General features: G+C 38.1%; 3 non-coding genes across 3 annotated transcripts; 1 reads left to right on the top strand and 2 right to left on the bottom strand.

The window, feature by feature from the left end:
- Positions 1-7025: 7025 nt before the first annotated feature.
- Trnas-cga (transfer RNA serine (anticodon CGA)) lies at positions 7026-7099 on the bottom strand. The gene has a single exon. It is a non-coding gene; the product is annotated as a tRNA-Ser (tRNA).
- Positions 7100-7327: 228 nt separating this feature from the next.
- On the bottom strand, positions 7328-7401 carry Trnas-cga (transfer RNA serine (anticodon CGA)). Its single transcript has one exon. It is a non-coding gene; the product is annotated as a tRNA-Ser (tRNA).
- A 176-nt stretch (positions 7402-7577) lies between these two features.
- On the top strand, positions 7578-7651 carry Trnas-cga (transfer RNA serine (anticodon CGA)). The gene has a single exon. It is a non-coding gene; the product is annotated as a tRNA-Ser (tRNA).
- The last annotated feature ends 19483 nt before the right edge of the window (positions 7652-27134 follow it).

Below are 27134 nucleotides of genomic sequence, written 5' to 3'. Positions count from 1 at the left end.
TGATTGAAGGACATGTGTGAATGCATTTATTCTGTCCAGTAAGAGGGAAAGCAGGTAGCAAAATTGTGTAGTACTAAAAAAAGGTGAGTCAGCGACTGTGACAGCCAAAACTTTTTCTAGTGTTTGAGAAAAGCTGAGGAAGGCGACCTATACTAAGGGACAGGTTTAATCAAAGACTATTTATCACTGAAGCATTAACAGTGCTGTTGTCAATTTTAATTAAGATAAATGTGGAGGACATTGGCTTATAAATCTTGGAAGGAGATTTGACTATGGTCGTTGCAAGGAGAAATGACAGGAAAGAGAGGAAAAAAATCCGGTGCTTGACTTGTGTAGGGCTAGAACCCAGAAATTTGGGCAAGAACCTTTCTAAACATTGCAGAATGTAATAAGATAGATATGGATTCAAATATATCTGGAATGTTGGAAACATAATTATTTCATAGAGAAACAGACCAGTTATTATAAGTCATGTCACCTTTTTGTGGAAAATGTATTGATGTGATATATTGGTTGGTTTTTTAACAATTTATCATTATTTACAGTGGTATCAGTTATATGCTTAATGGGGCATGTTATTTTTCCTGATAGCAGTAAACTCTTTCACAACATATGGTATGAGTGGAATGGTACCACCCTTGTAGTATTCTGCAAGCTACAACTGGCCTCTGGGTGATGTTACCTTATGATCATTTGACGGAATTTGTCCAAGAGTGTAAGGGTTTAGGTTTCAAGAACTCTGTGTTTTTAATCTGTGTGTTGGTCAGTGCTATTTGGGTGTATGTTATAGTAACTCAGTGTTAAGCTTGGTTACAAAAATGGACAATGTTGACTAATTAACACAATTTGTGAGGTCTATATGAACCTTAGCTTTGAGGTAAACTGGTTGCCAATGAGCAGAATGAGGTTTTAGTTGAAGCGCTTGTCAGCATCAAGTTCTGAGACATATACCACTCACCACATCTATTCGGCTTTCTCAGGCATATTGCATTATGGCTAAGTCGACTCGTATTCCACAACTATTTATAAGAATGAAATTGTTCTCAACCCACAATAAAAGAATTGTCTCACAGGATGTGGTGACTAAACTGTGAACTCAGTTAATGAATAATGCTTTAGAAAACCAATTAGGAGCTATAGGAACCAACTAATGCTTTGTAACAAGTGTATAATACTTTGGCGTAAGTTTTTCTGTAAAGTATCACAAGACATCTGTAGTCAGTAGAATAACTAATATGAGACACACTGATAGAAACACTTCATGTCAAGCAGCACAACTAAAAAAATGCTACATTGTATAGAGACTACCTGATTAAGTTGGAGCTTCGCAACCTGCATTTCAGTAAGCATGTTGGGTCCAGTGAAGCATATAGGAGCGTGGAAACAAAGGGATTAAAATAGCGAGAGGAATGATCCAGCATTATATAGAATGCTAAAGGAGAATACATGACCCTCATTGCTTATGGAAAGCCATCTCACATACACGATATTTGTATAACTTTTTGTCATCTTCATCATCTTAGCCATAAAATATGTAGTTATGAACTGTGATCTGTGACAGTGATTAAAAGGGCGTAAACATCTTAAAGATTAGAGGTGAGGCACTTCATTTATGATGATAGGAAATAGATGCTCAGAGGCAGAGATTAAAAAAGATTATGGGGCCTCTGCTACATATAGAAATTGCAAAAAAAGCTGCAATAGTAAGTTTTTTCCGTGAATTTCAGTAGTGAAACAATGGATCACATTTTAAGAATTTGCGTTGAAAAGCTATCGACATACAAATGGAAAAAAAGCATTTGAGTGCTTGAAATGTCTGAATATAAAAAGTTACACAATATGGGGTGTTAGGCCTGTATCACATTCCTTAAAGGATGATCTGTGAACACTAAGATTCTGAAATATGAATAGTAATGGCAGCAAGAAGAGACAAGATTGTGCTATGCCCACTGGAAAACTATTGATGGTGTCTGTTTAGAATCTCTCCCTCTTGCATATGCATCTATCTGACTATAGTTCACATGTTGATTCAATGTGACGTGACGTGGAATCGGCTTGTATTAACTTGTTCTTTTATTTTTATTTAAGCCCTCTTCTGAAATGGCTACAATACAATGTAGAGCATAAGTTATTGGGATTAACATGCACTGTAATCTAATACTCTCATTAGTGAGCATTGCAGAAGCATCTGATTGTTGAGCACTTAATTCTAACAGTACTCCATACGCAAATCAGGTGTGCTCCAGTAGCTGTTACACTTTCTACGGCAGTAAGTGCTACTTTTCATCTGTGGTATTAAACACGGTATCAATAAACATAACTGCCCCAGCAAGTTTTCATTGCTGAACTTTGGTAGTTGCATGAATGATGCACCAACTAACAAAAATTGGCTGCCTACATTTTTTTCCAGAATCTTTACAGGTATTTCATTTTCATTGGCTTACCCAAGCCTTTCCAATCCAATGTTGGATCTTGGCCAGTGTAATGATTTTCTGATTTTGCTCCCTTATTGGATAATGTCTCACATGTCAGTAAATATTAAAAGCTTTTGACGAACTTATCTTTAAACTCATTTCCTGCACTGAAGAAATAATGCTAGTGGGTATCTGGTGAGAGGGGAGTTGATGAACACTAAAACAAGTCAGTTTTGCAATATGGCCTGTATGCCTAGAACATTGGCGATGAGATTTTAAAAAGGGAATTGCATGTGGCCATGATGAATGGACCGTTTCAGCATACAACTGCTGTAAGTTAAGGAAATCACAAAACTGATGATTGGATGAGTATTTGAGACCCAGTCATCTGAAAAATTCCAGCATCTTCTTCACTGTTCCACTTCCCTCAGGCTGTAGCTTCTGCAAACATAATTTAAGTGCTTAGCTTGTGAAGCCATGTATTAAATATCAGTTCTGTTAGCCAGTACCTCATAAACAGCATATGCCTCATAAACAGCATGTCAGTATTCAAAGGTTACTAATAATAGTGTGTCTAACATATTACGTCTTTTGCTAGGGGTATGCATTACGGCAGGGAAAGCGAAAAAGTGAAGGTTTAAGTTCTATTGGAAAAATTATTAAAGAATTTGATGTTTTCAAATATCTAGGGAATAAGTTAACCACGAAAGAGAACATCAGAGGAAGAAACTTCAGAGAGGACGGAAAATTGCTCAAAATTCTATTACTGTATATTGCACAGAATTAAGAACTGGAAAATTCCTGACAAAGAAAAAGACTGTGGTGTATAACTCTTATTATCTACCAGTTTTGACCTATGGATGAGAATGTTGGACCTGGACCAAGAAAAGTCTGAGAAGAATACAAGCAACAGAGGTACAGTTTCCATGAGGGATCCTGGATAAGATTAAAGAATGGACAGGATAAGAAATGAAATTAAGAACATGGTTTAGATCAGTTCCCTAGAATAAACAATGCAGAAAGAAAGGCTGAAATGAAATGGTTGGGTTATGTTAAAAGGATTGGAAAAGAAAGACTACCAAGAAGAGCTCGGGAATGGAGAGAATCTGGAAGAAGACCAGTTGAAAGACCATGAACATAATGGAGGTATTAGGTGAAGAATGATGCAAATCAGAGAGGTCTACAGTGGGAGGAAATGCTGAATGATAGACTGTGGGAAAAAAGAGAGTCAGAAGAGGCTTTGTGAACAATCTGCATTGTAAATTGAGCAAGAACAGAAATCTGCAATTCATTGAAGGAATAGTGGGTAATATTAAGTATTGCTATTTACTTATTTGCACTGAACTCAAAGGTGAGTGAGTGTGAATAGGTTTGTGTAGGAAACAGTGGTATGTTAACACACTGCATGGACTGTGCACTGCTACAAATGCTATAATGTGGTTTCGATACAACACTCCAAAACAGTCAAAGACACTCTTCTCCTGATTTACTTATTTTAAAATTTTGTGGAACATCTCAGAATCCTGCACTAAAAGCAATCATATACAGAATAAAAGCAATATAAAAAAGACAATGTCTGAAGCTTGGGGCAAAATATTAGCAGAAGAAATATAGAAACTGTTAGAATCAATTAATAAATGCTTTCAAAGAAGTACTTACACAAGGCATCTGTTTACAATGACACTAAGTACCTCACAATGTACACGACATCCTGTGCCTATTTTTTGTAAATGAAAGTAACAATTTTAGCCTTCTGTGTGTTGAACCGTTGGAGTGATTCATCGATAAACAATTGTTAATGACAATTTGCCATCAACATCTATGCTTTAAAAACCATTGTAAAGTACATGGCAGAGAGTACTTACCACTCATTATTCCACTTACTTGTGCATCTTCCTGTCCCATTCACACTTGGGATGTAGGAAGAATGATTACTTAAATGTCTTTGTGCACCCTGCAGTTAGTCTGATCTTATCTTCACTATCCCTGTGAGAGCGATATATAGGAACTTGTAGTATATTCTTAGAGTCCCAACTTAAAGCTGGTTCCTGAAACTCCCAATTCAGCTGTTTTTAGAAACTCTGTGATGCTCTCCCATAAATCAAACAAGACTGGTACCCTTTGTGCTGCTCTTATTTGTATACATTCTAGGGTTGGTCTGATGAGAATTTTGTAAGCAATCTCCTTTGTGGACTGACTTCATTTTCCATATATTTTACCAGTGAACCAAACTGTGCCACCCACTTTACCTACAACAAGCCAACAAAATTATTTTATCTCACATCCCTATAAAATTCTACAGCCAGATATTTGTAAAAATTGATTGCTTCTAAATGTCACTCATTGATGATGTAGTCATTAGATACATTTGTTTATTTGATCAGTTCCGTAGGGCACACTTGAAGTTAACTCTTTTGAGGAATCACCATGCAAAGAATAATATGCTGGATTCTCCTTACCAAGAAATCCTCAATCCAGCCACAATTGTGATTAATACCTCATACAATTATTGTACTCCCAGTAATAAGTGTAGGCGTGACACCAAGTCAAACGCTTTTTGGAAATCGAGATATACTGCACCTACATGACTTTCTAGGTCCATGGCTTTCAGGACGCTCTGTGATACATGTGCACCTTGGGTTTATCATGACTAATGTTTTTATAAACCATGCTTGTCGGCATGGAAGAGGTGATTCTGTTTGAGATATCTCATTACGCATCAGCTCAGTATAAGTTCTGAGATTTTAATGCAGATGGATTTCAAGGATATTGGGTGGTAGTTTTGTGAATCAAAGACACTACCATTATGGTAAAGGGTAGTATATTATAATGAAAAGAGGGTCTAAGTAAACTGAAAATTCTGTATATAATCTCATAGGAATTCGGTAGAGCACTGGAATTCTGTTCAGTTTCAATGAATTCAACTGTTCAGTTCCACTGGCACTAATATCTGTTTTACTTATCTCTGCAGTGGTGTGAGAACTGAAGTGGGGCAACACTCCTGGAATTTCCACTGTAGAGGTACATTTGGATATGGCATTCAGCTTTTCTCCCTTTGGTTACTTCACAATCAATTTCAGTTCATGTGTCATTGATGAGTGTCTGGACACTAACTTTTGTACCACTACTAGCATTTACATGTTTCCTTGGGTTTGTGAGAGATCTTTCAAAAGTACTCTGTTGTGGTAGTCATTGAAAGCTTCACATGTTGTACTCTTGACGGCCAAATATGTTTCATTCAGTATCTCTCTGTCTATTGCATTGCATATTTTTATTTTGTTTTAGACATACTATGTGGTTTTACAAGTTTCTTCGCAGTGCTTGTGTACCATTGGGGAGGGGGGAGCAATCCATCGTGAACTGTGGGACTGTGTTACTGGATTCATATCTATCCAGTGCATGATCCATTTTCTTTTTAAATCTTGTGCTGAAGTTTTTCTGGATGATCTTACAGAGATGTAAACGTTGTGAGTTCCTCTATGTGATGTGACACAAATTTCTCCTTATCTAACTTTTTTAATTGGATATTCGTCTTTATATAACTTGTTAAGTATGTAAGTCTCCTTACTTGTTTTATCTGCCCTTTGCACTTTAGTGATCATTTTTGCTACAAATGATTCATGGACTCTGATGAGAGCTTTGATATGGACTTCGTCAAAAGTGTCTGGTCTTTTTGTTGTCATTTGGTATAATACGTTTTCATTGCAAGTGAGCTCCTGAACTATTTGTTCTACATAGGTTTCAGAGAAGGGTTTTTGTAATGTTCCTCAGAATGTCTTCTCATGTCCACCTATTACAAAGCCATGATTATAATTGATTGAAGGGTGATTAAATTTTTCCCCGGTGATGACAGTATGATGGGGCACATACATATTAACAAGATGAGGTTTGTTGTTGGATTTTAATTTATTTTGTAATGTGACAAATACAAACCAACTCCATACACTCTACAGTAACTGTAAGTCATAAACACCAATTCTTCATGTCAACACACTTTCTCCAAGTTTCTAGATAAATTCAATTGTTGTTAGCATGAGAAACTGTCTTCAGTATTATTTAAATAAAAAAATAATAATGAAATCCGAAGTGTTCAAATACTTGCTGCACTTCTAAAATGGATGACTGCATAAAGTTTAATTGTATTTAACTATATTTCATTTTTGTTTATTTTGTATTCTTCATGTGTAACAAAAATACTACAGCATTCAATCTGCAGCATATTTTTTGGTTGACACAGAAACAAGCTCCAAAGCCATAGGTACCCAAATACATTTTTACACTTGGTGTGTGTGAAGATAGAGCTGAGGCTGGTAAATAAGGAGGTATTTACGTGAGACTGTGGCAGAGAAAATTAATTCAATGCATTCTATACCTGTGGTGACATAATCAAAAAGTTTTGTCTCTGTTGTTGTGGTCTTCAGTCCAGAGACTGGTTTGATGCAGTTCTCCATGCTACTTGCGAATTGTGATTTATTAGCCTCATAACATTGTGATTATGGTACAGGAAACACGTCAAAAATTACAAACTAGAATCTAATATTCCAGAATGAGATTTTCACTCTGCAGCGGAGTGTGCGCTGATATGAAACTTCCTGGTAGATTAAAACTGTGTGCACCGACCGAGACTCGAACTCGGGACCTTTGCCTTTCGCGGGCAAGTGCTCTACCAACTGAGCTACCGAAGCACTACTCACGCCCGGCCCTCACAGCTTTACTTCTGCCAGTATCTCGTCTCCTACCTTCCAAACTTTACAGAAGCTCTCCTGCGAACCATGCAGAACTAGCACTCCTGAAAGAAAGGATATTGCGGAGACATGGCTTAGCCACAGCCTGGGGGATATTTCCAGAATGAGATTTTCACTCTGCAGCGGAGTGTGCCCTGATATGAAACTTCCTGGCAGATTAAAACTGTGTGCACCGACCGAGACTCGAACTCGGGACCTTTGCCTTTCGCGGGCAAGTGCTCTACCAACTGAGCTACCGAAGCACGACTCACGCCCGGCCCTCACAGCTTTACTTCTGCCAGTACCTCGTCTCCTACCTTCCAAACTTTACAGAAGCTCTCCTGCGAACCATGCAGAACTAGCACTCCTGAAAGAAAGGATATTGTGGAGACATGGCTTAGTAGCAGAAGTAAAGCTGTGAGGGCCGGGCATGAGTCGTGCTTCGGTAGCTCAGTTGGTAGAGCACTTGCCCGCGAAAGGCAAAGGTCCCGAGTTCGAGTCTCGGTCGGTGCACACAGTTTTAATCTGCCAGGAAGTTTCATATCAGCGCACACTCTGCTGCAGAGTGAACATCTCATTCTGGAAACATCCCCCAGGCTGTGGCTAAGCCATGTCTCCGCAATATCCTTTCTTTCAGGAGTGCTAGTTCTGCATGGTTCGCAGGAGAGCTTCTGTAAAGTTTGGAAGGTAGGAGACGAGATATTGGCAGAAGTAAAGCTGTGAGGGCCGGGCGTGAGTCGTGCTTCGGTAGCTCAGTTGGTAGAGCACTTGCCCGCGAAAGGCAAAGGTCCCGAGTTCGAGTCTCGGTCAGTGCACACAGTTTTAATCTGCCAGGAAGTTAGAATCTAATATTAATTTTTAAAACTATATATTTAGTCTATATAGCAGTACCTATATTTTCTTACTTTCTAACATATGTAAATATCTTTCTTGATAATGGACAATTTGCCTTTTTTTAAACAATATAATGCTAATTTGCAGTTGGATTCTGCTCAAATTAGCAGTTCAACTTCATGAACTCTTCTAATGAGTAATAACATTTGTGTATAAGAATGTCATTTAATCTCTTTTTTAGTATCCCTAGATCCATGTTTAGAATGTTTTTGCCTTTCAGTTTGTTGTAGACTTTCATCCCCATATATTGTGGGGTCTGAGCATATAATTTCAATCTATGGGCAGGAAGCATAGTCGGGTATCCTGCCGGGGTGGCCGAGTGGTTCTAGGCGCTACAGTCTGGAACCGCGCGACCGCTGCGGTCGCAGGTTCGAATCCTGCCTCAGGCATGGATGTGTGTGGTGTCCTTAGGTTAGTTAGGTTTAAGTAGTTCTAAGTTCTAGGGGACTGATGACCTTAGAAGTTAAGTCTCATAGTGCTCAGAGCCATTTGAACCAGGAAGCACAAAATTATCTTTATTCCTTGCACTGTATGGATGACCAAATTGGTTTTTAATGAACAATTCCAGTTTGTTGTGTAAAAATATCATTAGCTCGTATATGTATCGGGAGGGGACAGTCAAAATTTTCGTTTCTGAAATAATGGACGACATGATTCTCTTTGCTGTGCAGTGCACATATTTCTGATAATTTTCTTTTGGAGCTTCAGTACATGAGATGTATTACTGGAGCTCCCCCCAGAAAATAATGTCGTATCTTATCACTGATTCAAAGTAACTTAAATATGCTACTTTGCGAGTGGACATGTTAGTAGCATTTGATAATATATGCATGGCATATGCAAAGCTACCCAGTTTGCTGCACAGGTACTCAATATGTGTGTTCCAGTTTAAATTCTTATCGAGGTGTAGACCTAAAAATTTGGTAGAACGCACTACTGTTAATTCTTCACTTTTATAATTAATACTAATTTCCTGGTCTTTTGAATGTTTGGTTCTGAATTGAATCAAGTTTGTTTTTGATATGGTAAGCTTCAAACCGTTTAACTGGAACAATGACTCTAGCTTGTCTAATGTTACAGTGACTCTATCAGGAATCATTTTTCTTTCTTCGCTTTCTATCAAGTGTCATCAGCAAACAGAGCGGATGGTGAATTTATGTCAAATGGTAAGTCGTTGACATACTATAGAAAGAGAATTGGACCGAGGATCGAACCTTACGGGACACCCTGTGTTATTGTTTTCCAGTCTGAATGGTAGTTTACACCATTTGAAGAGATGATTGTTCTTTGTTTTCTATTAGATAAGTAAGAAGTAAGCCATTGAAGTACTGCACCCTTAATCCCATATTTTTCTAGTTTGTGGATTAGCAAGGAATGATTTATGGAATAGAAAGCCTTTGTCAGGTCGCATAAAATTCCGGCTACTCTACAGTTTTTGTCTAGAGCTATGCTAATTTGTTCTATGATATTATTTATGGCATCTGTTGTATTTTTCCCTTGCTGGAAGCCAAACTGATTGCACAAAATAATCCCCTGTGATACAATAAAGTTTTGGATGTGGGTAGCAGCTACTTTCTTGAAAATTTTTGACAGCACTGGAAAGAGAGAGATAGGACGATAATTCCCCATATCTTCTCTTGACCCTTTTCTTAAAAAGTGGTTTTATTTCGCGTATTTTAATGATTCTGGAAAACAACCTTCTTCAAATGATCTGTTGATTAATTCAGCTAGTGGAGGACTTACTATTTTGTACACTGATTTAATTACTTTCGCAGGTATCCCATCCCAACCCACCGAATTTTTATTTTTTAATGATAATATAATGTCTTCTATTTCTTTCATTGTAATATTTCTAAATTTCATGGGAGATATATTTTTTCGATCAAGCCCATATGGACATACATTTTTATTGTAATTTGTAACATTGACGTTTGATTTTGTCACATTGATAAAGAATTAATTGCAGTGTTCTGATATTTGAGCAGGGTTTAAAATGGTGGTGTTTTCATGCTTTATTTTACAAATTTCATGGCTGCCGACTTTAACGCCCAATTCTCATTTAACTACAGACCACACTGCTTTTGATTTATTCTTATGATTTGAGATTAGTTCGCTGTTAAACATTTGTTTCGCTGCCTTTACAACATTTTTGAAAACATTTTTGTAATGCTTCACATATTCAATAAAAGCTAGATCTTTGTTATGTTTCAGCTCTTTGTGCAGCTGCCATTTCCTAGCACTAGGAATTTTTATTCCTTCTGTAATCCATGTTAGTTTACTTGTCACTTTGGTGTTGGCACACTTAGGTGGAAAGGTTTCATTGAATACAAGAAGGAAGCTGTTTAGGAATTCTTGAAACTTTTCATTAATTGACTTGTTATTGTTACATTGCCAGTCTGTCTCTTTAAATTTGTCCTGGAATACAGTTAAATTTTCTGAGTTGAAATTTTTAAGTACTTAGGCTTATTTTTAGGTGAGGTTTCTGTGTTTGTTTTTGCCAGTTCAATAAACAATGCTTTATGATCAGACATTCCTATATCTAAGCAAAATTTATGAACGTCTTCAAATACATAATTTGTCAAAATGTTATCAATGCTGGTTGCTGACTGAGCATTTTCTCTGGTGTATTGTAAGAAGTTTAGTTTGAAGCCGGATTTTTTTTATTAGATCAGTGAATTTGTCAGCTTCATGGCATACACTTAACCCTTTAACGGGCGCATTTTTTTGTGGCGACTCAGCGAAACTAATTTTTTTTTTTTGCATCGAATTAGAATTGTGATGAATTAATTACATTTTATTTTTTGATAATTTTATTTTTGTGATTTATGTGTAAAAATTATGGTGGTAAATATATCACCACAGCACTTTTTTAAACTTCACATTTTCGGTGGTAAACCGATTTTCCACTTGTGAGCTTTACACTTTGGTGGGAAGAAGATATCCCATTTCCATTTTATAAGATGTGACATGTTGGCATTACATGTAAAAATTTTTTAAGAATACAATGATTTCTTTTTACTTTACTTTATTTCAAAAACATTTACATTACAAATTTACAAATAATAATTCTTTTTCAACAAAATGTTCAAATGATTGTCACATTTTCTTTTTATTTTCCATGAAACTGACGGAAGCATGGTTCGATACACAGGGTTACATTGCAGGAGCAGCATACATATTTTGTTCTCTTGTCACAAGCTTTTGTTGAACGCTTTCGGCACCGTATGTAGGTTGTTTCTAAAACAGGTATATGATCGCCTACTTTTGCCAGTCGAACATGATCTGGTACGGTGTTCTTCTTGCTTAGAATGGTTAACAGGTTTGTTGTCCATCCATTTTATAGCTGCAATGCCATGTTTGCATTGAAACTGAAATTCTCCTCTTTTCAAGGTACATTTATCTTTCATCGTTGAAGGAAGCTTAGTTTGCTCTGACAGTCCCTATAGAGTATATTCCATTGTTCAAAAGCATTTGCATTAGATTCACTGTGCTGAAGAAGTTGTCAGTCGCTACTAAACTGTTACTATATTTCAGGTCTTGGGTGAGGCTAATGACTACATGCTCTTCCAGAGAATTTTCTGTACATCCATCATTTGATTTTCCTGTGTAAATATCAAATTTTATGACATAGCCAGTCTTTGAATCTGCTAAACACCATACCTTGTATCCTCGTTTTACTGGCTTGAGAGGCATATACTGCTTGAGCGAAGACCGTCCCTTGAAAGGTATCATGCCTTCATCCACAGCCAATACCTTACTAGCAGTGTATGGCTTACGAATTGTGTTGTTCAGAAATGTTATAAGAGGTTTGATCTTGTGAAGTTTATCGTGGTTTGGATGCCCTCTTGGAGGATTCAGCCTGTTGTCATTTATGTGAATAGTTTCACATATCTTTTTGAAACATTTGCATGTCGTAGGTTTCGATATGTAAGACTGACCTAAGGCAGGTTCTGAACTCCAGTAGTGCACTACACTTGGCAACTCAACCACACCCATCAAGATATTCATTGCAATCCAGGCCTGTAACTCCTCTACAGATAAATTTGTCGTTATTTGTTGATTCACTTACAGTCTGACCAGATTGCTGTTTTTGTTTCTGTTGCTCTGCATACAGATTTGTCAGCTGAACCACATACTCCAGCATCTCATTGGTAAATAAAGAAAGGAAGTAGTCTCTTTCTGTGCTGTGTTTTGTTAATGGATGGTTGACAACTGGTTCTCCTTTTGTATCAACACGAAGAAAGTCGAAAATAGCAGTGTCATCGGACCATTCCTCTTCTGCCAATGGCTCTTCTGCACTTACGGTACTGTCACTAGAAATATCGACGTCCGTGGAGCAAGAATTGTTTGCACTGTTATTGACATTAGGTTGTGGAACCAAACACGGATCAACGTCTGAAAAAAATTCATCTTCTGATGCTTCATCACTTTCTGTTTCAGAATCCTCAGGATCGCTAGGTAGTGAAAATAGCAACTCCAATGCTTCTTCTGGTGTGTATTTCTTAGTATAGGCGTGCTTCTTTGACATTTTTGCTATGAAAAGCAAAGAAAGGTCGTCAGGCAAACAATAAATGATAATATGATATTCCAGTTATATTTGCCACCAATATTAAAATTTACTTACCACAGTATGAAAACAGTAAAGCTATGAGCTGATAATAGTGACACAGACATATACTTTAGAAGCGAAGCAAACTCTTCTGACAACAGTAGTAATCACGCGATACACACAAACTGATTGTTGTAGCAGTTTTCATACACCTGGTACAGTGTACTACCACAAGATGTCAGGCAAATACTGCAGTGGTAAGACGTATTCCCAGAAGCATTGTGGTACCTCGACGTTTGTGGTAAGTATGCTTCGCAAGGACCACAAAAGACATTGTGGTAGATATATTTCCTGAGCCCCTTTCGGAAACGACTTTTGGTGGTAAGCATACTTCCCAAGAACCCTGGGAACACCATTATTTGGTGGGACATATACTTCCCACTGCCCTAAAAGCTATGTTTAGCAACAAACAGAAACCAGAGCTAGTGCAGCGGACTACCACTAGGGGCCAGGAGCTTACGGAAGTGGGAACATGTATTTCCATGAATGCAGTAAAGGAATACCATTAGTGGGAAGTATATCTCCCTCAGCCCGTGAAAGGGTTAAGACATTGATGTTGAAGTCAGCTGCTATTACTACCTTTTTTTTTAATTAGGCTTTCGAGCATATTTTCTAATTTGTATAGGAAGTGGTTCTTTATTTGATTTACCGGGATTCTGTAAATGGAAATTACAATAATACCTAAATGTACAATTTCTACACAGAAACTTTCAAAGCTACATTCTTCATTCAAATGATCAACCTCATTCCTTATATTAAACGTTATGTTAGAATGAACAAGTATACATGAGCCTCCATTTGATTTATTTTGTCTGCAGTAGCTAGCTAGCAGCTACGGTGAAGTTTTGGATTTTATTTAGAAATTTTAGAGTGTCTTTCGTCAACCAATGTTTGTTCAGACATAAAATTTTTACAAATTTGCATTCAGACAGAAATATTTGCAATTCATCTATTTTAAATATGCTATTCGAGGAGTTAGAGTTTAGACCATTTATATTGTAATGCACAATATACATGGTTCCAGATTTATTTATTATTGTGGGTAGATTTTCGTTTGGTGAGCATTTTGATTTTTTTCCCCTTTTTAGTACTTTTTAAGATGTGGCATACATCAATAAACATTTTACTAAGCAATTTAGAGCCTATCCTGTTTAGATGAAGGCCATCTATCCTCAGGCATTTGTTACACAAAAACTTGTTTGGGTCTATAAATATTGTTCCAAGATCATTACAATGCTCCCTGATATTACTATTTATCCTGTTTACGTATTTATAACATACTGACCTGCTGTATATTATACCACTGATAACAATTTTTGAAGTCCTGTATAAGATTCTTGCCGCTCGAATTAAATTTCATGTTTCATTGATGAGATCTTCTTCCCTGGAGCTGCGAAGAGAATTCGTTCCTACGTGAATGAACACGCCCTTGTAGTTTTTTGGAGAAATTTGTGGAGATTCTTCTTTTGAGTTTTGAATGTTATTTTAATGTTTGTTTAGTTGCTGTGTCCTGATTCCTGTGTGTACGTCGATCTTTGCATCCGGCACGATGATGTTTTTCATCACAGAATCGCGAGTAATAAGAAATTCATTGTTTTCATTTTTCACTTCGCTAACAAGACAACTTTCCTTGCTTTTCTTGTAAGTAACACTATCCCAATGGTATTTGTTTCTTGAATTTGCATTTTCTAGCAGTTTTTCAGAGTCTGCTGTCGATGTATTTGGTGAAAAGGTGGCACTTGAGTTTTCGACATTTAGATTGTTTACACTACCAGTATCCCTCTTGTTGCAGTTATAACCTGCAGGCTCACATGCCTTCTTTTGTTGCTTATTTCCTTGCTTAAGTGACAATATTTCATATTTTAGAGTGTCAATTTCAGTTTGCATCGCTTTTATGATTTCATCTTTCGTCTTAACAGCTGATGCTAGACATACGTTTTCTTCGTGTAAGCAATCAAAACAAGACCATTTAAAGTTTTCACTTATGAAATTAAGGCACGTTTTCGCACATTTCTCATGCATCCAAAAGTTGCACGTAATGCTTAGTATTCCTTTCACTACACGTTTTTGACATTTCTTGCATGATGAAGTGTTTAATTTGTTTTTTTCCAAGAGCACTGTGTCACTGCACATTTCACTTGTCACCATCTTGCTTAAAGATCGCAAGCTTCTTCATTTCCAAATACCTACAGCAACCTACGTCCTTCTTAATCTGCTTAGTGTATTCATCTCTTGGTCTCCCTCTACGATTTTTACCCTCCACACTTCCCTCCAATACCAAACTGATGATCCCTTGATGCCTCAGAACACGTCCTACCAACCGATCCCGTCTTTTAGTCAATTTGTGCCACAAATTTCTCTTCTCCTCAATTCTGTTCAGTACCTCCTCATTAGTTACATGATCTACCCATCAAATCTTCAGCATTCTTCTGTAGCACAACATTTCAGAAGCTTCTGTTCTCTTCTTGTCTAAACTATTTATTGTCCATGTTTCACTTCCATACATGGTTACACTTCATACAGATACTTTCAGAAACAACTTCTTTACACTTCAATCTGTACTCGATGTTAACAAGTTTGCTTATAAAAAATCCCCCAACATGAAATGAGTAACATATTGTTATTAATTACACCTGTACTAGTAACTGGTTACCTTGAAATATTTCATGGTTCTTCAAATGGCGAATCATACCCATTCTATTTGAGCTTTCAAAACTAATATACCAGGAACAAATATGAAATTATGCTTTATTTCCTGGGACATCCATAAAATACTCTCATTTATGATTTCCAATCTTTCTTTCATTCTCCCTCTCCCCCTGCCCCCTTTATCAAGTAGAAGTATTGTGTTTAGTGCTGGTCTTTCCTATTCACACCGAACTAATCATACAGCATAAATGAAATGTACAAATTTTCTTATGCATTGTTTGTCATTGCAGTCCTACCAGGTTGTGTATACTACTTGCTGTGAGTAGATGGCCATCTCTCCCATTATGATTCAGCACACTGGCCCATTCCACAAGCATCCAAACCAGTTGTCTTCAGCCTTATAGTGCTGCTGAATTGTAACATAAAGACTGTGCTTACATATTTGAGAGTCTCACGATGCATACCTTATGAGAATTGCATTTCCCATCCATAGATCTAAAACATGCCATGTAGCAAAATTTAGTGTTTTTGAAAAAATAATGATTTAATTTGCCCTTCAGTTTTGGCCACATACACCTCAAACACTAAGATGGTGATCAAAATCGGGCAGCTTCCATTGCGAAGTGGTATAAAACACAAATCCAAAATGATGATAGTTTGAGATTGCCGTTGGATGCAGTATGCAGTTTTTACTCCTACATATTGCGGGCTGATTTTAGAACACAATGTCCTTAAGGCTAGTTCACTTGTGTTAGGATTAGGACTTGAAATTATGGCAATGTCACGTGTTTAACGAACAACTTTATTCATAAAGGACCGCACACTGAACAAGGAACACACACAGACAGAGAACACACAGTGCTAGGACAACTGTGTACATAACAACATCTGTGGACACCAATGATATCATGTGGCGGTAAAATTTGAATCTCAACAACTTGGCATATTGCTCTTCAGATAATTCATTATTCTGGAAGCGAGATCATTATTTTTTCTATAATCTTAATCTTTACTATGAAATTAAATTTACTCATATTCATCTTTTGTGATAATGAAACTATAGACAATAGAAAATATATTTTCAGAATTATAGCTATTCTATACATGTGAAATGAATAACTTTTGTATCATTTATATTACATTCATTGCATTTTTCAACCTCCCAAACCTAAAAAGTCCCTTCTGAGACCATGGCACATTTATCATTCTGTGTCTGCAGGAGATCATCATTGTGAAAAGTCATTGTCCTTTCACAGAATAGCTTATATTGTGAGAACCAGGGTAACTTATACTGGAACAATATTAAGAAACATGATGTGAAAAAAGTTATGTGCTTCTATGCCAGGTTATTCAGCTAAGATGTTCATCCCGGGTATTTCCTGAACTGATTAAGATATCTCAGTCCTTTTCTTGCCAAAATGAATTGCAAAACAAGTCCTCACTAAATGACATAAAGTCTCTTCTTGTAGCTACATTAATTAAAAAGTTATCTGTATCAACTTCACGTTTTCAAATGAAACTATAATAATTTCTGCTGCTAGTATTGTAGTTTATAAAAGATACAAATTTAATGACATTTCACTCTTCAAAATCCAATTTGTAGGTTCAGAGGTATTACAGTATTTAGAATGTAGGAATTATCTGTCTCGAGCATGAAACTAATAGCTGTGTTATGCAGACATTTATGTGGTTATGAGGTACTGTGGCACTCCGTCTCAATTCTCTTGAGTACCTACTTACAAAAGGAAAATAATGGGAAAAAATTTTAGTTTAAAAACTAACACCGATCACATTTGCTTACATGTGGTCCGACTGACTCACCAACAGGGATGATTCACCATTTAATTATTGTAGTAGTTCTGCTCTTGCTTTGCCAGGGACTTAAAAGAAAGATGCACTTCAGAAATTGAATGAATTTATAAAACAGCAAATTGGGGTATAAAAATTGTTAAATCATAACTTCAAGTCTTGAGTTTATCAAGATACACGTTTACAATGGAAAATTATGTTAGGAACAAAAAGGAAATCTCAAAAGAATGTGGTCATAAAATGGTCTAAATGCCATCTACTGCAATACATTTTTGCAATCACTGGCACAAGGACTTCTTTGACAGACAAAACATTCTTTTGATATCACTGCACATGCTGCAACAATGTGATATTGTAAACCCTCTCAGAACTTGTGCGTCGACTTCATCTTTGAGTTTACTCCAGAGAAAGAAGGCCAGTGGCATCAAATCAGGTGAATGTGCAGTGACCACAAGGAGGACTGGGTGGACATTCTGCTAGCACAAGTGATTAGAGTGCTGGGCACCTATCATGCTGATACCACATACATCTAAGTACATCTTCCTCTAGGAGTGCCAGTAATACTTCGGTAAAAAATTGTATAAATTTTTTACGTGTTAATGTCCCTTCAATGAAGTAGGGCCCAATGACATAGTCTCCAATAACCCCACACCAAATGTTCACTCTGCTGCCTATTATGTTGAACCTGCCTCAGACTGTGCAGATTCTCTGTAGTCGAATAATGTATACTGCTTTCATTGAGCTTTCTATGTTTTGTAAAAATAGCTTCATTGTTAAAGAGAACCTGTGTTCTTGAGTTTCTGTCAGTGTGTAAAATGTTCAAACTATTTACTAGAATGCCATCAGATGCTGTCTTTGATAAGTGTCAGTATTTCAACAGGTGCACACCTTGTCATTTTAATTGTACTAACCAACAATGGATTCTGTTTTAAAGGAATTATTTTGGCTTCATTTAAGGACTGCTTTGAGAATTTTGGAATTTTCATTGTGCTTTTTGCTCGTAGTTTGACTGGGAATTTAGTTCTGTAACTGCCTGAGTTTGAACATTTCTGTAGGTTGGAATGTAATATTGCACCTCAATATTCTCTGCTCAGTCTCACAGAGAAAACTTTGGATGATACAGCTTAATCCCATGTGGTAAGTGGGGCGTGTTTGCCGAAGAATAACATTGCAACAGTTGAGAGGGCTATTTTGTATTCACTCAGGATTGGTCGTATATTGTTATTGTACCTGTGGACGAGAACAATGCTACAGTTTTGTTGGACAAGCAGGTTTACATTCAAAAGATGCAGTGTTTACTATCCAATGCATTGTATTCCAGACTCATTGGTGACCTGACAAAAAGCATTGAGAGGAAGACTAATAACCTCTTGAAGATAAGTGCCTTATCACAAGAGACTATTGAGAGTTTTAGCTCTTACTGTGTTGTCACCCATAGATTGCATGGCTTTCTGAAGATTCATAATGAAGGTATTCCTGTCAGTCCTGTTGTCAGCAACATTGGTGCTCCAATATAATCTGTAACAAAACACCTTGCTACCCTGTTGAGCCCACTAGTAGGTCAGTGTTTGCATCACATTAAGAACTCTATAGATTTCTTACATAGATTAGAAGGATTGCATTTGAAAGGTCCTGATATTTTAGTAAGTTTTGATGTGATGTGTCTGTTCACTCATGTTCTCCTCTCTGATTCAAAATGATTAATTGAGGTTAGGTTTGAGGATTAATAACGAACCTATTTTATCTGTTTTGACACATGTTCACATCCCTTTTTTTTTTAATTCAGTGACCTGTTCTGTGAACAGACAGATGGTGTTGCTACGGATAGTTCTTGTTACCTGTTATTAACAGTTTGTTTGTGGAAGAATTCGAGGAACATACCCTGGAGTTGACAGCATTGAAACCTGCGTGCTTTTTCATTTATGTAGGTGTTACTTTTGCTGTTTGGTCTTGTCTAAGTGAGTATTAAAATACCTTTTTAGCATCTGAATTCGTTTCACTTGAATATTCACTTCATGATGGGGAGGTGGAAAAGGATGCCTGAGTTCCAGTATTTGTTGTGTCAGTCAGGACTGAGGTTGGTGGTTTGTTGGGACATGCCATTTATAGGAAGCCAAATCACACTGATTTTCATATTCGGGTTGTTAGTTATCACCATCTGGCTCAGTGTGAAGGGATACTTTGTATCTTGGTTCATAGACCTTGCCATCTCAGACTCTGAACATTTGTCATCGTAGTAATTAGCCCACCTCAGGGTCGCCTTTATCCTGTTGGCTAACTGTGGATTTAATTAATGAGGTGATGCTTAAGTCTACAGCCTTTTTGCCTGGTGCAGGTATAGTTTCCAATGGGGTTGGAAACATAGAGTGAAATGTGTGTTTTGACCACCATCTAAGATTAAGGCCCTTTAAGGTTCTGTAAGGATGATCTTGGTTTGTGTAAGGCAGACATCTACCATATCCCATGTATTTGTGACAATACGTTGGTCAGATCATCAGGACCATATGAAACACCTGAGAAAATCTGATATATAGTGGTGGCTTGGGATTGTGTTATTAAGGAAGCAGTAGAAATTAAATTAGAATGTGACTTTATAAATAAAGACAGTGGTTTTCACTTAAATTATGCATGGAATCCTGCTCTTTCCCCTGGTGAAACAACAGACCTATACAGTTAATGCTACTTGCTCACCTGTTGGTAATTAATATTCACCATTGATAATTTGTGGTGTTTGTCATCTTCATTGTGGGGTGGTGTTTATGTTTGGGATGTGTGTATTTTCTTTCTGCGTAATTCCCCACGTACCAAGGTTTTAAGTTTCTTTGCACAGTACTCGCTTTTGTAGAATTTGTGCCTTGAAAATGCAGTGTGTGCACCTTTTGGTAGTTGTCAAAGACATCACCTGGCTGCATTCTCGAAAGTTGTTTCAATAAGAAAGAACCTAGTATCCTAATGTTGCATCAGAAATCAGAGACAGAAGTACTGGTGCTCTGTGCAATCCCACATTTGTTAATGCTTAGCTGAAGTGATACGATACAGCTGTAACCCGTTTGCTCACAAAATGTGAACAATGGTAGGTAGTCTGTCAACAGTATTATGAAATGAAATGAAATCTCGTGTGGCTAGGGCCTCCTGTCGGGTGCTGGTCGGTTGGTGCAAGTCTTTTTGAGTTGACGCCACTTTGGTGATTTGTGCATCAGTGGGGATGAGCTGATGATGATAAAGACAACACAACACCCACTCCCTGAGCGGAGAAAAACCTCCAACCTAGCCGGGAATTGAACCCAGGCCCCTTTGCATGGCATTCCGTCATGCTGACCACTCAGCTACCGGGGCAGACAACAGTATTATGAAAATGATAGATTGCTATTTGCCCTAAAGATGGCATGTTGAGTTGCGGATAGGCACAACAAGATGATGATACACAATGAACTTCCTGCCAAAGTATGCTTCTGCCTGGTGCAGCATGCAGGGACTAGGTGGCAGGACAAGGCTGCCACACACAGTGTCAGAAGGCTTTAGGAGAGGGGTAGGAGGGGCCGGAATAGAGGAGCAGAGAAGAGGAAAATACTGGTGGGTGCATTGTCAAAGAGCCCCGCACGTTAGGAATGAGGGAACATGAATTTGGAGGAGATGATCAGGTTGGAGGGGCAGGAAACTATTTAGTGGTGTGGGGGCGGTAGGTTACATTAGGTTGATGCTGGGATGATCTTGAGAGTGGAGACTGTGTTGTAAGGATAATTCCCATCTGCTCCTTTCAGAAAATCTGATGGTGGAGGTTAAGGTGGAGATAGCCTGGGTTGTGAAGCAGCCATTGAAATCAAGCATGTTATGTTCAGTTGCATGTTGTGCCACAGTTTGGTGGTGGCCATTCACACTGTTGGACAAGTGATTGATAGTGATGCAATGATTGCAGTGGAGCTGTGTAATAATTGCAGCAGAACTGGTGTATGACGCGGCTGCTTTCACTGGTGACCTGGCCTCTGATTGGGTAAGATAAGCCCATGACAGGACTGGAAGAGGAAGTGCTAGGTAAGTGGATTGGGCAGGTCTTGCATCTGGGTATTCCACAGGGATATGTTTCCTGCAGCAAGGGGTTCAGATTGGGAGTGGCACACAGGGATGGACTAAGATATTGTGGAGGTTGGGTGGGTGATCGTGGAACACCACTTTAGGAGGGATGAGAAGGACCTTGGGTAGGATATCACTTAATTTCAGAGCATGATGATGGATACTCAAAGCCCTGGCACTTCTTTGCCACCAATACCTCCAACCAGTCAATGTAAACCTAACACTGAACCCTGCTTTTCTATTTCATACCACCATCCAACCGTGATCTTCCCCTCCCACCTAACTAATCCCTGGTCACATTTTAAGAATTCGTTACTTCTGAATTGACCTCACCATCCTTCCTCAGGCTCCTGCCTAAGAACAACAACCTTTCAGTAGAAGAAAGGACACAATACACGAGGGTGGTTTGATAAGTCTGGCAAATTTCCATGAAGAAAGACAGCATTTTTGTTGTGCTTTCATGGTTGGTAAGTTTGATTATTCCAACGATAGTATAAAGAATTTCAGCAGTGTACGTCATACTGGTCATTGTTGATGGCTGTCTGTATTGGCCAGTGTCAACTGTGATTGAAAATGAAGAAAGCAGAGTGTTACACTGTTATTAAATATTTTCATTTGAAGAGTTGTACTGCCACATGAATCAAAACAGAATTGGATGAAGTTCATGCAGACTCTGCACCATCATTGAGGGATCCCACAAATCAGTGATAACAATGGTGAAAGCGCATGGATTGGGCTTTAGTTCCAAATGACTTCTTCCTGTTCTCTGAGTTGAAACTTCGGCTTGAAAATTTTCATCAAATGAAAAAATGGTATTTGTGGTCAATGAGCATTTTGCAGAACCTATTTCTCTGATGGTATGGAAAAGCTGGAAAATTGCTGGACCAAATGTATACCCCTCAAAGGGGACTATGTTAAGAAGTACAGTGATTTTCTTCTAAAAAAACATTTTTACTTGCTTCTTTATTGGACTTATCAAACCACCCTCATACACCTTAAAACAGATCCTGATGTAGTCATACTCCCTGCAGGCACCAAAGGTTTTTCCACTCTCGTTACGAATCACAGTGACTACCTGGTGGAAGGCCTCCACCAATTGTGTGACTCCACCTTTAAACTCGGCCAGAGTGAGCCCATCCCAGAAGTCCAACATATCCTCTAATCCCTGTTAAGCTTTAAGCCGTTCCCAGAATGTCTCCCCTGAATCCATTTTCCTCTTCACTCTTATGACACCCTACACACCCACCTGCTTCATGCGTCCCAAAATCCACAAACCCAACAATCCTGGACACCCCACTGTAGCTGATAATTGTGCCCCTACTGAAAGAGTGTTGGCCCTCATTGACCAACACCTCCAACCCATTGCACAAAGTATAACCTCCCACATCAAAGTCGCCACTCGCTTCCTTCACTGACTGTCCATCATCCCCACTCCTTTACCTTCAGGATCCCTACTTGTCACTTCCCTATTCATCAAATCACTTATGCCCGTGGTCTTGCCACTATTGAACACTGTACCCCCAACATTCTTCACACTCCAACCCACTACCTCCTTCCTCATGCACCGTACTAAGTTTATTGTAACACACAGCTGCTTCTCTTTCGAAGGGAAGGTATACAAACAAATCTGTGGCACAGAGACTGACACCTGCATGGCACCCTCGTATGCCAACCTGTTTGTGGGCCATCTAGAGAAAGTCTTCCTAACCTCTCAAAACATTGAACCCTCATCTGTTTCAGGTTCACTGATGGTATCTTCAGGTCCAAAGGCACTCTATCCTCATTTCTTCACAATCTCAAAACCTCTCCCATCCACTTCACCTGGCCTTCCTCAACCCTTTGTGCCACTTTCCTGGATGTTGACCTCCTCTTTACTGATGATTCCATCCACACCCTGTCCACATTAAACTCGCCAAACACCAATAGCACCTGCATTTCTAAAGCTGCTCCACATAAAAAAATCCCTCACTTACAGCCTGTCCACCTGGGAATGGCATATCTGCAGTAACAAAAACTCCCATCCCCAATATGCTGAAGATCTCACAAGTGTCTTCACAGACAGACACTACCCCCAGTCCTAGTCTGCAAACAGATTTCCCATACCATATCCCCCCCCCCCACAAACACACACACACTTATCCCCAAACCTCCCACCACCCCCAAGAACCAGCTACAAAGGCATGCCCTCATTGTCACCCAATACCACCACAGACTGGGACAACTGAACCACACCATACATCAGTGTTTGATTATCTATCATGCCCTGAAATGTGGGACATCCTACCCAAGAGCCTTCCCACCCCTACAGTCCATCTCTAAGTCATTTCCGATGTGAACACATTGTTGCAGGGTTCATATCCCTGTGGAAGACCAGGTTCAAGACCTGCCCAATCAACACATCCAGCGCCTCCTGTTCCAGCCCTGTCACAAGCTAAGCTTATTCCATCAGATCAGCCATGTCATATATCAGCTCTGCTGAAATCATTGCACAGCTTCTTAAATTGGTACGACTAGTGAACAGCTGTCACCACTGTCAAACTGTGGCCAAGAGCAAAGTGAACCACCCTGCGGCACAACATGCAACTGAACATAACATACTTAACTTCAATGGCTGTTTCACAACCCAGATCCCCTGTCCTCACACCCTCCACCCAACAGTTTCTGTGTGCTTTACAGTGAATAGCAATCTAACTTTTTTGTAATACTGTTGATATTCCAATTTGGAGTTTCCATTATTTAATGTTACGCTATCTTATTCCAGAGGCACTTGCAATTTTGCTGGAGCTAACACGTGGATTATTAGCAGCCGCTTCCAGAACATCTATTTCATTCACTCCACTCACTGCAGGCATGCTTCTTACCTTCTGTGTAGTATTCCAATGCTCTTCCAATAAATTTTTTTTGCACATTCACTTAATTGTCATCCTGGTCAAACACCATCTGTCAAGATACCTTTGTGCATAAAGCTCAACAATTCTCTTCATGTTCCTTCTGCCTTCTCTTTAAACAAGTGGCATATCAAGCTTCTATAGGTTTGTGAAAGATATTTATTTTTTCGAAGTAAGTAGTACTTGACTCATTAAATGATGCAAATAGTACAAAAGCAACACTTCCTATGTGCCCCTTTTCTACAGGTACTGCAACATGTAATACATTGTTTGCTCCTTATAAATATATTTCCTTATATGGTAACAAAACACAAACTTCTGCAGAACACAGCAACTGGTTTTAATTTCAAAATAAATAAATCCAATTTCTTAATATTGTAATTTCTACAAAACAATAATCACTATAGTTCCATTTGAAAATGTGAAGTTGATTTTGATAGCCCTATAATTAATATAGCTATGAAAAGAGACTATATGGCATTTAGTGAGGGTTTTCTAACAATTCATGTGGATGAAAACAAAATTATGATATCTTGAAACAGCTCTGGGAATATTTGAGATGAACATCTTAGGTGAATCACTCTATATAACAGAATACTTACTCCAAACCATGGAAAATCCAGGATGGAATAATGACAATATTATGAAAAGGATAGATTGCTATTCACCATATAGCAGAGAAGCTGAGTCACAGATACGTACAAGAAAAATACTGTGAAGCAAGTAAGCTTTTGGCCGAAAAGTCCTTCATCGGAATCTGACAACATACACTCTCACGCAAATGCAAACTCACACGACCACAGTTTCTGGCTTCCAGAGACTGTGGTTTTTTGTGTGTGTGTGTGTGTGTGTGTGTGTGTGTGTGTGTGTGTGTGTGTGTGTGTGTGTGTGTGTGTGTGTGTGTGTAGGAGGTGGGGGGGGGGGGCTCTGATTCTGATGAAGGCCTTTTTGTCTGAAAGCTTGACAGCCTTTTTGTTGTGCCTATCTATGACTCAGCATCTTAGCTTTATGGTAAGTAGCAATCTATCCTTCTCGTAACATTGTCAAATCACTCACTCCTTTATGTACTGTCATTTGCCAAGCACCAGTTTTAAAAATGGAATATTGACAGGTGCTATCATTTAAAGATTGGTTAATTTAGATCCAGTAGAATATTTATCTCCAGTCTATCACGTAGCTGAATTTTAAATAACATAAAAACTGTTAATACAATGTAAACTTCCAATTCTGGTTGTGTCTTACTGGATAAAACATGTACAAAAAGAAAATCAACACACATATGAATTTAAAATAGTGCTAGAGGGAAGAACCAAGTGTGCCATGGTGTACCATTGTAATATTAAATATAGTTATTCTAGAACCGAGTGAGGTATGGCTCTTTACTAAACCAACAAGTGGCACCTGAGGAAAAAAAATTTATTGCTTGATGGCTACCTTCTATTCTACCAACTGACGTGTTTAAATGTCAGTCAAGAAGTTATTGTACTCATACTTAAACAAGAAATTCTTTTTGCTGAAAGAGGGAAATAAATTGACATCAAATGGAAGATGTTATACCAGGGTGAACCAACTACAAATTTTTTGACATTTGGAGTTCACTACTCTCAAATGATGGAGAATATAATCATAAATTAACATGTGACAAAGTGAAGATTATGTTTTGACAGGAAGGAATGTGTTTTTTCTTAGCAGTTTTGATGTATCTCAGATTTACAGTTATCTTTGGTGTGAAAGTGAACTACACAGGTGATAAACCCAGTGTGACAACCTAGACAGAAACAGTGTGACTCTGTGCTGTCAGCGAAGTTAACTAATGCACAGATAAAGATGACTAAAAGCAAAGTCAATAACTTACCTTTGCTGATTATAGGACTGGATGGCAAGGTTGAGAGTCCAGCCGAACCCAACCAAAACCAAGACAGTCCTATTTAGATACAAATATCTGACCAAAAAGCGACAGCAGCACAAACATACAACAGACACACTGGGAAATGCCATTAAGACTTAACAACACAACTAGTACCTTGCTAGCCAAACATATGAATTGGAAGATCACTAAATGTACTTATTTAACAAAACTATGAGGAGACATAAAATAAGACAAGTGCAGTGACATTTTCATATATTTAATGCTTAAATAGCCATACATACTTACAAAATGTTCACATAAGACAAGTCCTAGAGCATGGAGTAGCTACCTCAGGGGAATATTGAAACCAGTAGATGAATGGCGCTACTCAACTGAAAGAAGACTATAGAATAGCGCAGCCAAATTTACATAACTGACACGCACTGATTACATATACCATGTCGTAATGGTGGAACCTCTGCATACAAGACTAACCAAGCCCAGAGCAAACTATGAAAGACATCTACTCAGGAACCACACAGACATGGAAGAACTACTGACAACAAGACTCTGGACAGGTGCCCTAAATACAAATACATCCAACCAGTGCATACTGTAGCTCAAGACAAGTAAAAGAATATCCAGACAATGCTATTACTATGGAACAATAACCCCCCACCTTGACTAAAGACCAAACAACAATTTACAAAAACACAAGCACACTAGCCCACTCACTCTTATAGTATCATTAAGAAATATTTATAATTCTTTTTTTTCACATTTAAAATGTTTGTATTTCACCATGCAATATTATCAACATTGTAACTCCTCAAGCTATAAAACACAGTGCACAAACAAAACATCTTAAAGATTTAAATTAGTTCTTAAAAATGTAAATAAATTCTATCAGGCAGGCAAAATACTGCTATGTAATTATAACTATTTCTTTTTTACGAATATGTATAATATGAAAATTTTTATTCTTTATAAATATGAAAAAATGTGAGTATTTTGCGCTTTTTCAGCTCTCTGTGTGTGCGGGTGCATATGTACTTGTGCAAGGGGGATGGGCATGAAGATCATTGACAAGATGGCATAGGCCAAGTTGTAAATGAAAGTATATATGAGGCAAGTGACACTGACATTGACGTTTGGTATGTCTCCACTGGCAAAAATGTGGAAGGAAGCCAGTCTAACAACAGGACGAACAATTATCAGAAAGGTGTT

This window comes from Schistocerca nitens, chromosome 2 (genome assembly GCF_023898315.1).
Source record: "Schistocerca nitens isolate TAMUIC-IGC-003100 chromosome 2, iqSchNite1.1, whole genome shotgun sequence".
NCBI lineage: Eukaryota > Metazoa > Arthropoda > Insecta > Orthoptera > Acrididae > Schistocerca > Schistocerca nitens.
This window is presented reverse-complemented; position numbering and strand designations above follow the sequence as displayed.